The sequence below is a fragment of the Heterocephalus glaber genome, unplaced genomic scaffold, assembly GCF_053883595.1.
Source record: "Heterocephalus glaber isolate CG9 unplaced genomic scaffold, H.glaber_assembly_v1.0 deba00000546, whole genome shotgun sequence".
Lineage (NCBI taxonomy): Eukaryota > Metazoa > Chordata > Mammalia > Rodentia > Bathyergidae > Heterocephalus > Heterocephalus glaber.
The window spans coordinates 5,360,144-5,377,250 of NW_028258147.1; the positions used below are offsets into that span (position 1 = coordinate 5,360,144).

A 17,107-nucleotide genomic window follows, 5' to 3' on the forward strand; every position below is an offset into this window, starting at 1 on the left:
CAATACCATACGGATGATGCCAAGGTCGGATGCTAGCTCAAGCAGTAGTTGGGCCCTTACGAACCATGGCTAGATGGCCTGAGTGCCTGGATAGCTGAACTTGGGGAAACACTTCACTAGGCAGCCCTGAAAGAGTAGGGCACCCTGGGGCTTTCTTCTCAAAACAGAGTCTTTCAAAGGAGCTTACCCTTTTACACCCTTGAACTGGTGATGGATGTGGTCTGGCTATTTCCTGAGATGCTCTGAAGGCATCTTTCCTGTTGTCCTGATGCAGAGTACTTACCACCTTCTTTTTTTTTTTTTTTTTTGTTGTTGTTGTTGTTTTTGGTACCGGAGATTGAACTCCGGACCCTGTGTTTGCAAGGCAGGCACTGGAACCACTGAAGCTAAATCCCTAGTCCATTACTACCTTCTTTTTAATACTAATCCTTCCAGCAACTATACTTGCCTTGACCCAGATTTTACAGGTGATTGTTTTCTGGCCAAACTGTAAAGTTTTCAAATCATTTTTGCTCTTGATTCTCATTCTAGATCTGGCTAACAGCTGCCAGGAATACCTATGCCACAATCTGTGTATTTGGCTTCTTGAAATTTCATCTGCTGAATTTAATTAGTCCACCATTCTTAATCTCAGCCTCCTGCAAAGTCCCAGGGCATGGACAAAATGAAGACAAATTTCCTGCCAAGCTATAACACATATGGCCTCTAGTCCAAGTCCCAGTGGAGTTCATGTTCCAAACTGAAACCACCTGAGCCTGCCCTTTACTGTCTGTCTGTATTCCTATCAGCATTTTGTTTCTGAATGCTGATCAATCAGAATCGCCCATCAGGCTCTTCTTAAAGCATTCTAATCCTTATGCCACCACCATTTTCAAACCTTTCCAAACTTCTCTTGCAAACCAGTTTCAGAAGCTTTTAAACAACATAGTCAGGTACAGTCACACCAAAACCCCACTTCTCTGGTGCCAATTTTATGTGTTAGTCACTTTACTGTCACTGGGACAAAATACCTGACACCCACAACTTATAAAATAGGAGAAGTTTAATTTGGCTCATAGTTTGAGGGATTCAGTCTATGGTTTGCTGGCTACAAGGCAAAAATGCCATGGTGGGAGGGCATGGAAGCCAGAAGGCAGAGAGAGAGAAAGAAGGAACCAGGAACAAGAATATAGCCTTTTCAGAACCAGGTGTGGTGGTGCACACCTGCAATCCTAGCACTCCGGAGATTGAGGTAGGAGGACTGCCATGAGTTTGAGGATAACCTGGTCTACATAGTGAGTTCATGACCAACCTGAACTACGTAGCAAGACCCTGTCTCAAAAGAACAACAAAAATGATTTTAGGTCATGCCCCTGGTGACCCACCTTCATTGAGGCCCCACCTCCTAACAAGTATATTCAGCCATGAACTCATCAATGGATTAATCCACTGATGGGTATAGCATCCCCATGATCCAGTCACCTTCCAAAAGCCCTACCTCTGAATACATAGGACTTTGGAAGATGGTTTAGATCTAACCATAACAATGGCTTACTTAATCTTTTTATGGCACCTGAATTTAAGGTACTCTAAAAGAACAGGCCCAGATAGGCAAGCACTTAACATGCTTGTTAGTGTCCCATTGGTCTAGCCCAATATCATGTTGTGCCTGGCATGACACAAGGTTGTGAGAAAGTGTGGTTCATTAGGGACTACAACAATAATATGCCACACTAGCATACAGGAATAATTCATTAAATATTTTTATTGAATGGGTGACAAGTTTCCAGTGCAGAATTATTTAAGACTGTTTACTGATACAGTTTTTTAAGGTTAATTTGCATTCAAATGTTCTCCTTACTGCTTATGTGTATGTGTATTTACTTATTTTGACAATCCAGTTCTGTTTGATCCCCTTAATCCATATACTACCCAGACATAACATAAAATTGATTTTAAATTTGAAAATAAAAATTTTTCTGTCATTCAAGCTTTCTTAACTTTTGTGATTGGAGAAAGGTATTCTTTTTTTTTTTTGCAAATATCTAGTATGTTTTACCTAAATGGTAACTAGTGAGTATTCTTTCTTTACTTGTGGTTGCTTTAGGCAGCACCTGAGGCTAGAGAGAATAAAATCTGTCACTGACCTCAAGAAGTTTAGATTTAGACATTTAAATTAAACATAGATGAATTGAAAGAAGCTTGAGGTGATCCAGCGATGGATGCAATTTTTTGTTTAAAAAGAACATTTCTGTATTACAAATTTTATTTATCTATATCTCTCCATTAATATGTTCAAGAATTCATGAGCATACTATTGGTTACTTGATAGAGAAGGGGAAAAGACCGTAAGAGCTGAAAAGGAATTTTTAATCTTCTTTTTCTTAGAGGCATTTAAAAAAGTTCTAGGAGTTGCTGTCATTTGAGAACACTCAGAAACAAAACATGAAAGCACCAATGGTATTAAAACATATGAAGGAAAACATTTGCTGTGCAACAGCCTATCCAGAGTCAGTCTATACATTGATGAATATTGGGTCATTTTGTTAAGGGAGCATAATAGTGTTTCTCTTCCTTTGAAATACGAAAGATCTGAGGATTAAAATCGCAGAACAGAAAACTGTACTTAGGTATAATAGTTCTGATAGTTCTTAGTAAGCTCCTTAAGTACAGTACTTCTCAAACATAACCATATATATGCATATATCCTAAGTATTTGGCAGATGTGCAAGATCTGATGTGGATCCTGAGTCCCTTCATATCTGACCCATCCCCAGGTGATATGGATGCCCAAGAGTTTAGCATTAGTAACCTTTACAAAGTCCTCATCCTTGGCAACCTTCTCGAGTAATCCTGCTTTGTCCTCTCACACAATGGTTTGTAGACCTTCACTTTTGTCATTGACCTCTAGCAGGACAATAAAAATTCCTTTAGCACTTTTCCATACTTAAGCCATTCATCTCACAGGTATAATATACATAATAACTTTAAACAGTTTCCTTTGGAAGGTGGCATTAAGCCACTCATACAAATCTGGGCCTTATTAATGGATACAGGTTGAAAATAAAAAGCTCTTTGGTATATATCAAACCAGTTGTTCCCTCCAGAATTTCATTGTAAACACTCCATACCTGATTATCAACAAGTCTCTTGCTTGTATCAGATTTGCCTTCAAAGCCAAGGTGTATAGAGGCTTAGACATACTAGTCTGTCAGCTTTTGCCAAGTGTTGGCTGCTGAAAGTGGGGTCAGGGTATATTCATCAGCTTATTCACAGGACTGTCCCAACCAGGCCGCCTCAAGGAGTGGCTGTCCTTCCTTCGCTCTGTTTTTCCTTATCAGGTTTAAACATCTCTGGAGAAACTGAAGACTAACCTGCATTAATTTTTTTAATGCAGAATCTTCACAGTGTATTCTTTCTCCCAACCTTCCTCTTTACAGAGGGAAGCATAGTAAGTGCACCCTCTTTGATCTAGCCCATCCAGATATTCCTGCCAAGAATCAGGATTTTTTCACTTAGCACGTCTTTTTTTAATGGAAAGATTTATTTACTGATTTCCACTGAGAAGACACTGCCAATGATCCACCATTAGTGGAGCTCAGGCTTGAATAAGTTTGTTTACATAGGGGCAGCAGGGATCATCATAGTGAGGACTTTTGGAATTAGATAGTCTTGGATTTGGAGTCTAGTTCTTCTGTTACTAGCTGTGTGACCTTAGGCTGAACCTGATTTTTCTGAGTCAAACTAATGTGGATTCTTGTCTTTCAAAAAGTGGAAAATCCGCTCTCCGTCATCACTGGATCCTCTTATGCCCCAGGAGGAGAGAGTGATTTCTGATCCTCACCCATTCTGTAGATGTTATTGCCTCACCTGATCCTGTGTCCTGTGGTCCACTCAGAAGGGAGGCTCTGTTAGTGGTTCTGCTTCCGTCAGGGTGCATTTGCACAGTGACCAGAAGCATGTGTTCACCATGGTGTCCACCAGAGCCTGGTCAGCATCTTCATCTGACATCCTGCCTCCAGCAGGTAGATGTATGAATGGATCAGAGCTTTGCTTTTTCTGAGGTCATGGCCCTTTCCTTTCCAGTTTTGGGAAAATAAGCTCTAAGGGGTGAGCCATTCTCTGCTTTGCTTCCAAGTTTGGAGTTTCCTGCAACTGTCATAATCACAGCTCTGGGAAATTCTGGCACCTAATTCCTTCAGTTTCCACCTTCAAAACACAGAAGTCTGGATTCGTATACCCTATGTGTAGATAGTTTTTCTCTTTTTCTAGAACAATAACAACAACAACAACAACAAAATAGAAGTTTATAGCTACCACTAACATTTACTGTGTGCTTATTACTTGAAGCCTGGCTATTCTAGAGGACCACTAAGCATCTCAGTTTGGTTCACATTACAAACCCTGGATAGGATCATTCCCATTTCTATGTAGGAGGATATTGTGGCTCATAGAGTTTGACCAAGAGCCAGCAAATGGAACAGTCTGCATGTGAACTTAGCTGTCTATGATTACAAACGATAAAAACCTGGTTGCTGAGTTCTCACTTTGCCAATGTCTGTTTCATCTTCGGTATGTTTCTTAAATATATTTTTCTTATCTGAAAAAAAATAGTGTAGAATATTCGCATTCCAAAATATTCTTTCCAAAAAAATCTGATTCACTCAACTACTTACTTACTTCTCAGCTAGGTCTTCTCCCAGCCAGTCCATAAACTGTCAGAGACACTGACACAAGTTTTCAAACTTTTTGGAGGCAATAAATCCTTCACCAACTGAAATCTCATATGAAACTCTACCATATAAAACTGATAAAGTGAAATTTTACTAGTACAGATTTCTTTTTGAAATTTACATTTATAATCTTTATTTACTGCAATGTCAGAGCAATGAGATTTATCTAGAAGTAAAGTGTTTATTTTTTTGAGATGGTGGGGATTGAACCCAGGGCCATGCACAGGGTAGATAAGTGATCTACATCTGAGCTACACCCCCAGCCCAAGAAAGAAAAAGTTTAAATCAGGTATTGTTAACTGTACAATAGCTATACTTGTACCATCTTCTGTGTTTAATGAAATTCTGTACTTTGCTTTAAATACATAATACTGTATTTTAAAATCTGTTCTTACAGAGAATTATTTACAAATTGTTAGTTTTTTGTTTTGAATAACTTGGCTTAGGGTCCTAGGATCTTTTCAGTCCACCCAGCGTGAGGTAGGGAATGTTTGTTTCAAAGCTGTAACCCTGTAATTAAACTGAAGAAGGAGTTGCTCACATTGCTTATCATAAACCTAGTCACACAGGAAACATCTCACTCTTTAGAAGATGTATTTATGCCTCAGGTAGGCTGCTATCACAAAGTACTTTTCTCAGTGCAGTGAAAGCAAGGCCAAGCAGATGTCTCTGGGTCTTGCCTAGTATGCTGGGAAGCCCACAGTCAGGTATGGTTTGGTTTTGTGTGCTTAATGAGTGTGGGTAGGTTGCGCATATGTGTGTTTATTTTTGGTTGCACTGAGATTTGAAACCAGGGAGCACTGAGCTACGTTCCTAGCCCTTTTTATTTTACTTTTTAAGATAGGGTATTGCTATATAGCCCAGGCTGGCCTTGAACTGGTGATTCTTCTGCTTCAACATCCAAAGTAGCCAAGATTACATTCCCAGCACACATGTGGGTTTCATAAAATCCAGTCAGGGCTCCAGCTTCCGTTTGCAGTGTCACACCCAGTTGTTCCTATGTGTGTACCAGGCCAGCAGAGCAGCCTCCTGGGAGGGTGGTGAGGGCCCCAGGCAGGCTCCCTGGCACCATCACAGTAATGGGTAGTGATCTGCAGTTGTAAAAAGCTCACATATAAATCATTTTAGTGTGATTTTTAAAACTACAGCTTTAAAAATACCTAAAATATATTTGAACATTAGAAGCAGATGTCTGTGCTGTCCTTGGAGCACTTCCTCCTGTAGGACTCTTTTTTAACAGCAGCCTGATTTATGTTATGAAAAATGTTTGTCTCCCTATGGACTACAGGGATGAAGTTGGGAACAATAAAATAGTGCAGATGAGAAAATAACTACAATTCAGAGAATGAGTTTGTATTCAAAAAGAAAGCAAAATAACTTAAAGTACAAAGAGGGCGCAACCTCTTCTGGGTGAAAGTCAGGGAACGCTTCCGGGAAGAGGCATTATAGTGGCATTTGTGGACTCGTAAAAGTTGGATATGAGAATGTTAGGGAGGAAAGATTGTGTCCTAGAGCATGTTGTCATTTGGGAAGGCATAATTTTAGGAGGAAATTATGTGGGTATCAATACCTTCCTAAATAGATTATTGTCTTCATTTAAATGTAGTAGCTCTAAATGTATTTTTAAATAAAATCCATTAATAAGCTCCCAGAAATACTATTCTGTATATTACAGTATTTAAATATGCCTGAAGCATCTTTCAGAATTAATGCTGACAGTGATTTACTTGTTCACATTTAGACTTTTTGGGTGATAACTTTGCCCAACTTGGCTGCCCCTTTGATACCCGTGTGTCATAAGTTTGCCCTACACCCACACTGGTGATCTTGAGCATCTGTTTCTGTGCCAGACCCTGGAGAGTTCCAGGCACTCTGCAGTGAACAAGTCAGAACTGGACAGGTGAATCGCATGCCTGGAAACCACCTGAAGGTCTTATCACTAAGCTGGATTTAAAAAGATAACAATGCAAGTTGCATAAAATGTAGGCCATAAAATATACACCTCCCAGAAGCTTTTACATTTTAACAGGGATCAAAGCTTTGACTAGAACTGCTTCTAATCACATAGTACATGAGGGTGAATGATGGTTGGAGCTATGGGACATTCCTAGTCCTCCTAAGTCACTGGCTTTTGAAACAGCAGGGTTAGTGCTGTCCTGTGTCTACCTTAAGGCGGGTACAATCTCTGATAATATACCTTTCCAGAAAGTCTCTTAAAGCAAACTACTGAATTGGGAAAATTGAGTGGATATGCCTTAGCTGGAAAGGACTGTTAGTATAGTTTGGCCTTTTTTGATGAGCAGCTCAGCAGAACAGAGAGAGGGAGTAGAGCAAAGTGCAGATGCCCAGAACACCTCATGCTCTGGCAAGCTGTGGTCCCTAGGTGAGTTACTTAGCCTCTGTATATGTCTGTAATTGGGCATGATGATGATAATAGTGCCCACCTCAAAGGATGGTGGAGGGTCAAAAAAGTCAGTGTATACAGAGCGTTTAGAATTGTGGCTGCCACAGAGCAAGCACTACATATTAAAATTAGCTACTGTTTCTTCTAGCTATGTATTTGCCCTGTATACCAGTTTTCTGAGACTACAGATAGACACATGCTGAGAGTGGATGGGAAGCTGGATCACATGAGATTGGTTAATTCCTTCTTTCGTTCCCCACACTCTCCACCCTCCTGCCCCATGGAGCCCAGTTATTTGTTCTGTAAGGCTATAGCATCATACTTGAATGTATGACCTTGGAAAGTCCTGATTAAGTAGTTCTGGGCAAAGCTCTAATGGCTGGAAAATAATCAGGCCTCCCACACATACCTGCTCAGCCAAGAATTTGTTTGCCCCAGAAACTGTGGGTGGGCGGAATGGAAGGGAGCACACGCCCAGGCGCCTGCGAACTCTGTGTTCTTGCTGAGGACAGTGCTGTTGCCCTTCCTCAGCTCACTAGTGCTTTCTGTCATTGTTTTTCATTCTCAATTCTAGACAAATATTTTCACTGAAGAAGAAAAAGAAACCTTTTTCTCTCTCTTCCTCAACTCTAAGACCCACCCACTTCCCTCTTTGCTTGTTTTCCAGTTTGGCCCTTATTTGTCCCTTGGTGTTGCTCTTCTGCAAATGTCTGCAGAGAGGTGAAATGTCTAAGAGAGGGTGAAATACAACGTACATTGATGATCTGTAGGGTACCCTATGTGATTCCTGAGTTTCTAGGTCTGTAGCAAGGAACTCCGGAAAGGTCCTGGAATTTCTTTTGGTTCTTGATAAGTCAGGAACAGAGACCTGTTGCTTTTGTCCTAGGATACATCCCAGGTTCTGGCTCTGGCCAGAGCTTTGGCTCTTGTCCATTCCCGTGGGCTGGGTCTGGCAGCAGGGTATCTCTTGTCTGCATTCTGGGGCGATAGAGCCAGTTCAAAGAGGGGTTTGTGTCCCAGTCCCTGGGAAGCAGCTGCACTGGGCCATGTGAGTCTGCTTGACTTTAGTTATTGATTCCTGGCTTGTGTAACACTTGCTTTTCCCGTTAGCCTGCTTAACACACATCCTGTTGTCCTGCTTAAGTTCTCTCCTTGGAGCAGGTGTGTGGTCTTGTCTCGGCAGGAGGACAAGTGTGGATCAGGCCTCTCCTGGGGAAGGCTGTGTGGAATGGGGTGGAAGGAGAACTCTGTGGGCCCCCAAGAAATCTCCTGAGCAGCACTGAGCCAAGAGAGCAGTTACCATCTTGGAGCTCATTTCATCAACCTTCCCTGTTAGTTTACATCTCCACTGTGGGTTGCTTCAAGGGTGAGTGTGAAACTTCATGGGACAGAAAGGGGACTGGTTGGGGGAAGGGGGCGTTTTGCCCTCTGATTGGGTCTTTCCAAGGAGAGATGTCCTTCTCCCTTACAGCCAACTGAGGCTTTTTAGAAGCAGCAGATGTTCACTTTGAATTTTCCACTTTATTTCCCATCTAGTTTGGCTAAATATACAGAAGAGCTGGCAGAATTAGGAATAAAAGTTTTTTGTTTTGAAAATGAGAGATTATGTACAGCCTCAGATCCAGAGTGACCACCAGACATCCTTCTCTGAGTGTCACTGCTGTTCCTGCTGCAGTCCTCCCTAGTTGGGTTTTATTTCCAAGGGTCTGTGTGGGACTTTTTCAGCTTGACACAGATCCATATTCTCTGTCACTCAGCCCATGCCACTTGTTGCCACTTTAAAACCTGGAAGATAAAAAGAAATCTATGTAGTAAAATTTGCATTTGCTTCATTGCTGCACTGCCATGTTGGTTTCCATTTTATAAATTAGCATTTTTAAAAAACGTGCTAGAAATAAACTTAAGATCTGATTTATTGATATTAGGCCAGAAAACTTATTTTTGCTAATGGTTCTAAAATGTGTATCTTTAAAAAAAAATGAAAAAAATAAAATGTGTATCTTGAAGCAACATTTTTTTAAAAAGTGTCATGAAGTGAGATAAAGACCTTCATTAGCTCCTCCTAGACTATACCATTCTTATTGTGGAGAAAGCCACCATGCTTTCCTCTCCAATAATGAAAGGAGAGGGGCTGCTGGTTCATATGCAAATGGACCTGCCACCCACTGTGCAGAGACTGTGGCCTCTTTTGTTAGGCATTGTCCCTACACCAGTCTGGGTTGGCCTGGGGATGGCTCAGCCCTGAGACCATTCTGTTGCTATGCAGGGCAGCAGCCCAGAGAAAAAAGGGGACTAGAAGAACCAGGCTTTCTGGAGGTAAGGACTGGCATGTTTATAGCCTCACCTTGGGGACAAGTGGGAAGAGGACCAGGATGGCCCTGATGTTCTAGTGCTGAGTAGGCAGCCTGAGTGGAAGCAGAGCCAGGTTCTGTGGTGTCAGGCATGGGTCTGTGTGTCTGTGTAAATGGTGCTGGTGTGGCTTAGGGAAAAACTTCTAAATAGTAATTATTGTTATTAGCAATGGTTCTGTAATTCCCAGACTTACTCACCTGTGCATTACTCCCCTGAAAAGTTCCAATCAGAATGGCCTTTCATAGAAGTGACCACAGAACACATACTTGCTGTGTTTTGATAATTGCCATTGGCAGGATTATAAAACTCAGATGAATTTGGATGTTAGATTCTTAGAAAAAAGGAGAACAGATTGTAAAATAAAATCCCCCTTATCTGTACTCACTAGTAGTTAGGGTAAAGGCTTGGGTGAGATAGGGAAAGTTTGAAGACAGTTCACTTTCTGGTGTATAGAATTCTAACAAAGGCTTACAAAAGTGTTGACGGTCTGTTTGATAAGTAGACACCCCTGTATTTGCTTTAATGATCTACTTACTCTAGACTTTGGCAAAATACTGTGGATATATTTTCTGCAGGCTTCCCAATAACTATGAAAGGTTGCTTTTCATATAAAGTTATTAGAGAAGATTATTGGTATTATAATGTGTATACTTAAAAGGAAGTTCGTGGGAATATTTCTAAATAGCTTTAATAATAAACATTATAAACATATGTACAATGATAAACCTTAATCAAGGTCACAGAGATTCATACCTCTTTGCGCAGAATAAATTCATTCAAACTAACCCCCCTCTCCAGATCAGAATGCCTTCTTTGGTCTAAGTAATAGGTGATAACATTGGCATCATCACTCCCTCTTCACTGTCTTCCTTCCCTCCACCTCCCTCCCATCATCCAGCTTGTACTGTGGATGACACTATAGTCAGCCTGGGGGCCGTGCAAGTAACCAGCCTGTGCCCCACACTTACAGTTCACAGCAGAGGCCGATGTTGAAGTAACCTGGAAGAGCAGCATACTGTCCACTGTGCTCAGAAGGGAGTGAGCACAAGATTTACAGAGAAGGTTGAGTTGAAGCCAAGTTTTCAAGTCTGAAGGGCTGGCCTGGAAATAAAAAATATTCTAGGCACAGTGCCTGTGACAGTTGTGAAACCGTCTTTGGGGAGTGACACACAGCTTGGCCTATTTGTGATACTGGGTGCTAGGGAGGAACCCTTGGCGAGGTGAGGCTGACTCCATAGTGGTGTTAATGGTGGTTGCTCATGACTATGCAGTGTGTTTCTCTTATCCTGAGCCTGCTCAGCTCTTTTTCTGTGTAACCTTGGTTCAAGACTCAGGAGCCATAAAGTGAGTCTGTTTGCTTTCAGCTACTTGCCTTTCTGTGTAGGTGGTGGTGTTTTTTAAAAAATCTTGCCCCAAGCAGTGTAAACCTTTGTTTATCCTTATTAGATTGTGGTTAATAGTTTTTTCCCTTGTATACAGCTCCATGGTAATTTCTAGTTGGTTCACTCAAAGCCTGTCAACAGTTGCTTGTGATCTCTTAGATGTATTACATAGCTCTCCAAAGCCGCACTGTTTGTGGGCCTCTTTTTGGCCCCTTCCTCTCTTTGGTTTCCGGGATTCCAGAGGGACAGCAGCAGGGTCAGGCTCACCTCTCCTGTGCTTGCTCACAGTCAGCCTCTTAACCACAGCATCTCCTTTTGGTCATGAGGATTTTTAAAGAGATGAAAAGTAGGTCTTTCACAAATATCCTCGGGATCTTTGTCCTAGAGAAATAGTGGAGAAGGTTTGGTTTGGTTTAGTTCAAGGACTGGGAATTGAACCTGGGCCCTTTACACTGAGCTACATAGACCGCCCCCACCCCCCCCACCACCACCATGAAGACAAACTCCTGCTAAGTGGCTAAATTTCCTAGGCCTTGTACTGAACTACATCTCCAGCCTGTTGACAGTTTTTTAAATTTTGAGACAGGGTTTCACTAAGTTGCCCAGGCTGACCTCATTCTTGGCAGTCCTCCTGTCTCAGCCTCCCACAGTGTAGCAGTTACAGGCATGCACAAGAAATAGTATTTTTTTTTTTTGGTACCAGAGATCGAACTCGGGTCCTTGCGCTTGCACAGCAGATGGCGAAACTACTGAGCTAAATCCCTGGCCCAAGAAATAGTATTTTTAAAAAAATTCTTTTGCTATTACACTTTAGAAGGAAACTAAGAAATACATGCCTGTGAAATGTTAATAAAAACAAATTAGGATGAACTAAATTAGCTCAGAAAAGTTGAGAGATGTGTGTACTGTACAGGTTATATTTGCACATGAAATACCTATATCTCAATCTGCATTTTACCAAGTCCTTCAGGAAGTTCATGTGCACATTGAGGGTTGAAAACCTCTGCTCTGAAGGGTGTGATGGCATGCTGAGTTTAGGAGTCATTTATCTGTGTTAGTGCATGTGGAGAGAAGCTGAACAAATATGGCCTATCAGCTCTGAGACTTAAATGTTGAGAATCAGAGTGTAATTTTGTTTACAGCTAGAGACCAGGCCAACTTAGGTGTTTGACCAAACAGCAGTGTTCTATCATAGCTTGATTACAGCAGGTGAGAAGCTGCTTCCCAGTCCTGGAGCAGTGGGAAATGGTTTCATGACAATAGTTGTATGCCATGACCTTGCCCCACCCCCATTCATCAACAGAGCAAAGAATAACAAGAATGCTTTCATTTTTAAAGAATTTTGCCTTGTCCATTTTGCTTTCCATTATGTTATCATCCTCAGTTTCTCAGGGGCAAAGTCTTCATATGGAAAAAAACCCGCTTCTTTGGGGATATGCCAAGCATTGCTTCTTGCTTGACTTCAAGCCTGTAGCTGGAGCAATTCAGAATTGCACTAACATTTCGTGTTAAGAATACTTCTGTTTGGTATTTATTATGTTATGTATCACTAGATCTTTAAAGTAGAAAACCATATATATTCAGTAACTATTGTGGCCACGTGAATAGAATGGTCTTTCCTCTTAACTAGGGAAGAAATCTTTTATTTTCAGAATAAATGAATGGAAAATGCTAAATATAATAACGGTGACCAGTATGGGAAATACTGGTATGTTTAGTTCATTTTATAATGTGATACAAGGATTTTTGTTTGTTGTTTATTTCTATTATCTGTAATGATGATATGTTCTATATGAGATTAAAATGCACTGGTTTTTTTTGTTTTTGTTTTGGTACCAGGGATTGAACTTGGGACCTTGGGCTTGCGAGGCAGGTGGCAGAACCACTGAGCTAAATCCCCAGCCCCAAAACTCACTGTTTTTTAATAATGATTAAAGCAAAAATATATCTGACTGTTTTAGTTAGCATTCCATCACTGTAACAAATACCCAAGATAATTAGCTTATAAACAGAAAGGGTTTATTTTGGCTGTGTTTTAGGTGTTATCTTTTTTTTTTTTGTACCGAGGATTGAACTCAGGTCCTTGCGCTTGCGCAGCAGGTGGAGAAACCACTGAGCTAAACTCCTGGGGATTTTGGCTGTGTTTTGAAGGCTCCACTCCTTGATTGATTGGCCCCATCACTTTGGGCCTGTGATACGTAGCACAACATGGCAGGGAGTGTGTGGGTAGAGCAAAACCACACAGTTCGAGGTCAGGAAGCAGAAGAGAGACCAGGGAATGGGCCGGGAGTCCTACAGTCTCCTTCAGGGGCACAGCACCAGTGATCTAAGCACAAAGGCCCACTTCTCAAAGGCTCTACCCAGTAGTACTACCATGGGCACCATTAGGGGTTGCTTAGGATACAAACCATAGCAGGGAGGAAGTATGAAGACCACTCTGTTCAGCTCTCCAGGGAGTTAGAGTTAGCCCCATGGCCTTTCCTCCAAGTTCCCCAAAGAATCCACTAACTTTATAGAAGCACATTCATGGCCACACCATAGCCTAAGCTACCCTCATCTCCTCACTGTCTCTTGGATGTTCCCAGTGGCCCAGTAACTGATCTTGCTATTTCCTCCCTTGCTGCCTCTTCAGTTTGCTGTAAACACAGCACCTGCTCATGCCTCTGCCCAGAACATGTCAGTTGCATTCCCTGTCTCCCAGAATAAAAGCCAGAGGCCTTTAATGCCTCAGAATGAAGCCGAGTGCTCTGAGCTCACCTCCCCTTGCTATTTCCTTGTGTGTTCAGGACAGGGCCTCCAGCCTCAATCCCTGGCACTTGCTGACCCCTCTGTCTAGAACTGTCTTTCTCAGAATATCTGCACGAGTCTGTCATCCTTCTTCAGGTCTTAGCTGACAAGACCATTTGGCCATTTCTCAGTGAGGCTTTTCTTGACCCTCACATTTCAGTGTTGATTCCCTAATACACACATTCCCATCAACCCTTCTCTACTTTGCATTTGCTTTTCTCCACAGCCCTATCATCTAACTTGTTTTATATTTTTCTTAAATATACCTTGTCTGTCTGCCAGAAGGTTACCTCTTTAAGAAGAGGGGGTTTTATCTCATTTAGTGTATCCCCAGTACCTAGAACCATACCTGGCGTATTTGAAGTACACATTATTTGTTGAGCAAATAGATGAAATTGATCCTCTCTCACTCCGTGGCTGTGTGTAAATTTATACCCAGGTACGTCGTGGGGCATCTTCCTACTACTTTTGTTCTCATTCCCATCATAGGAGAGAACTGAAATGTTAGGGGAACATCTTTTAAAAATTAACCACAGCTGTGAGCCATTTAAAACATTCTACACAGTAAGTTAAGAAATGCCCATTAGTTGTTGACCTGTAAGGCAGGTGGTAAACTCCAGCTCTCCTGTGTGCCATGCAGAGTTGGACCCTGGGGGTGGAAGGAGGGGCAGCAGAGGGGCCTGTCAGGCCCTCAGTTGTGTGATGTCCTGAAGTGTACACTCAGTCTTTCCTGGCCCCTGCTCTGAGAACTACTGCTTTGGTTGTGTGTGTATGTCCATTTGCCAGTATTGTCATCAAGGACTTCTTTGGCTGAAATATATGTTTTCCTTCTTGTTGATGGTGTTTCTTAGTAACTCACTGCCAGATTCCTCTCTGCAGAATTGCTACTCAGATATGTCATTGTGCTTTACATTCATTTGACTGTAGAAGTATAGGGAACAGAGAAACTTATAGGTATGAATGTAGACAAAGCCCATCTTGTTAGAGGTGCTCCTGTGGCGGGGGCACACCGAGGGGGACAGTGCCCATTTAGCCACATGGTCTGCTGGCAGAGTTTTGGCAGTGGATACAACAGGCTCTGATAGCCCAAAGCCATTGTTCATTCAAGAACATATCTCCACTGTGGTGGACTGTACTAATAAAAGGAGGGCACTGCCCACCTTCTTGGAGCTGCTTGTAGTGTAGGGAGAGAGAGAAACATGCATACATAATTAGGAACTGAGATAGGTGCCGCAAAGGAGATCAAGGTGTCCTGGAAGCTTAAAATAGAGCAGTTTGTCCTGGTTGTGGGATCATGTACTTTGAGTTAGGATCTACAGGTTACCAGGAATGTATGTGTAGAGGTTTATTGAGGGGTGGACCCAGCATGTGAATTAGCTTCCAAGCAAAGGAAATAAACTGTGCAAACTCTCTGGGGAATTGAGGGATCCTGTCCATTGATTGGTGTAACTGGAGACCAGTGTGACAGAAGTGGGAGGGTGATGAGGGAGAGGAGCGTACAGAGAGCTGCAGAGGAGAGCAGGGCCAGAGCAGGCTGAGGGTCAACTGTAGTGTGTCCATGAGAAAACCCATGCACAGCATTGAAGGACTGACCATGATCCATTTTCTACTTTAAAATCCTTTCTCTGGACACATGGTAAATAATAGGTTGGAAGGGTAAAAATGTGGAAACTGGAAAAACAGCTAGAGAGGTGTTTTGTGTTTGCCAGACATTGGCAGTGTAGACTAGGGACAGGTTGATGGATGAGGAGAGAGGCCCTGGCACAGACGTGGTGGTGGTGGTGGCTGTCACAGGCTCACTAAAAATTCACTGCGGCTGGGGCCTGATCTTTAATATGCCTGTTAGGTGCCTGTGCCTGGGGTGAATTGGTGCTCAGTAAATAGCTGCTGACTGAAGAAATGGGACTATATTAGTCAGACTGAATGGTGCAAGTGTCCAGACTGTCTCACAGTTGCTTTTTTCATTGTGAATGTATACATGGGCCTTACGGCTTTATCAGTCTCTTGTGAGCTTCATCAGCGTGAGTAAATACTGATCAACTCGATCATTTATGGGACTTTATAGTGCGATAGGCTTTTGGAACCAGCAGAATTGAAGGACTGAACCTGGATGGTCATGAATTCCCTAGGGTGACTGTCACATGCTAGAGATTTTTTTAAACAGCTGACTTTCCTGAGCAGCACCCTTTTTTCTGATGAATGCTTTCCATTATAATGTTTTAAAATTTCAAGTAAACCATTTAAAACTACATCTACCAATCCATCCTATATTTGGAATTGCAGTTATTTCACCTGGGGTGAAAAGTGTTCACCTAAATAAAGATTTTCAGTGGGACTATGGTTTGAAAAATCGTATCAAACATAGAAGTATTCAGAGTCAAAGAGAACCTTACTCTAAATTGTTTTCCTGTGCCTGTGTTTACTGTGTCAACTTAATTTCTTTTGAAGCCATAAAGTATTTGTTTTTCAAATCCCATATTAGTAATACATACAGTAATATGAGTAGAGATGATGTCTTTTTAATAGATTCTTTTATGAACCCAGTAAATTTAGGCAGCTCAAATAATGGACTAGAGCTTAAGGGGAAGCCCTTTTGGTACTTTCGAGTGTGGAAAATATCAAATAATGATGTGTAAGACGTGGATTTGTGACTGTTCACAAACAGTATTCTCTTCATCTTTTGCAGGAGAAAAATGGAAAAAACAGAGGTACTTTTAATGGAACCAAGTAAACCACTGAACAGGTAACTGAAATTGGCAGGACTTCTATATATATTTAGTAAGCAGGTTAATATTTACAAATGCTTGGAACAGTACTTGGCATGCTGTAAGTAGTATATAAGTGTGTAATATTATTATTATTTTTTTTTTTAAATTTTGGTACCTGGGATCGAACTGAGGTCCTTGCACTTTCGAGGCAGGTGGCAGGAACACTGAGCTAAATCCCCCACCAAGTGTTTAATATTATTAATAAATCCTTTTACGTGGAGCCCAAACAAGCCATTATAGCCACACAACAAAGCCCCCACCAAAACCACACCTTTTGCTCATAAAGCAAGTACGAACTTCATTTATAAGTTCTGATGTGGCCTCTCTGGCCTGTTCAGTGGCACTGAGAACCCTAACTCCTTCATCTTTGAGTAAACATTTGAGCACCCCTTGATCATAACCTCATAAATGTCAAACTGGTTTCATTTTGGGGACAAAACAGAGTTCTTTGAACTTGAGATGTCTTAGGGAAGAATGACATGAGGAGCAGCACTGCCACTTTCTGCAGGTGGCAGATGATAACTTGGAGTAAGAAAATCTAGGCTATTGAACCTGCCTAAGTGCCAGCCTGAAAAGGTGTTGGCATTGCTGAGGCTACTGATGCATTCAGTAAACACTAATAAGGTACATTGTATATGTCAAGTACTCCACTTGGCAATGGAATGCAATGTTGAAATGTCACCTTTTTCCTCTCTCCACCAG

At 41.7% G+C, this 17,107-nt stretch overlaps 2 long non-coding RNA genes across 15 annotated transcripts in view; one reads left to right on the top strand and one right to left on the bottom strand.

The window, feature by feature from the left end:
• The window catches only part of LOC110344248 (uncharacterized), a 216,833-nt gene that overhangs the window by 89,256 nt on the left and 110,470 nt on the right, over positions 1 to 17,107 (top strand). For all 14 annotated transcript variants that reach the window (XR_015448615.1, XR_015448614.1, XR_015448612.1 and 11 more), the window contains one exon: positions 16,324 to 16,380. This is a non-coding gene — a long non-coding RNA (uncharacterized LOC110344248). The remainder of the gene's footprint in view (positions 1 to 16,323; positions 16,381 to 17,107) is intronic.
• Positions 6,050 to 10,700, bottom strand: LOC101725583 (uncharacterized). The gene is made up of 3 exons (XR_205728.3): positions 10,437 to 10,700; positions 9,666 to 9,799; positions 6,050 to 8,901 (listed from the first exon to the last, which is right to left on the bottom strand). It is a non-coding gene; the product is annotated as an uncharacterized LOC101725583 (long non-coding RNA).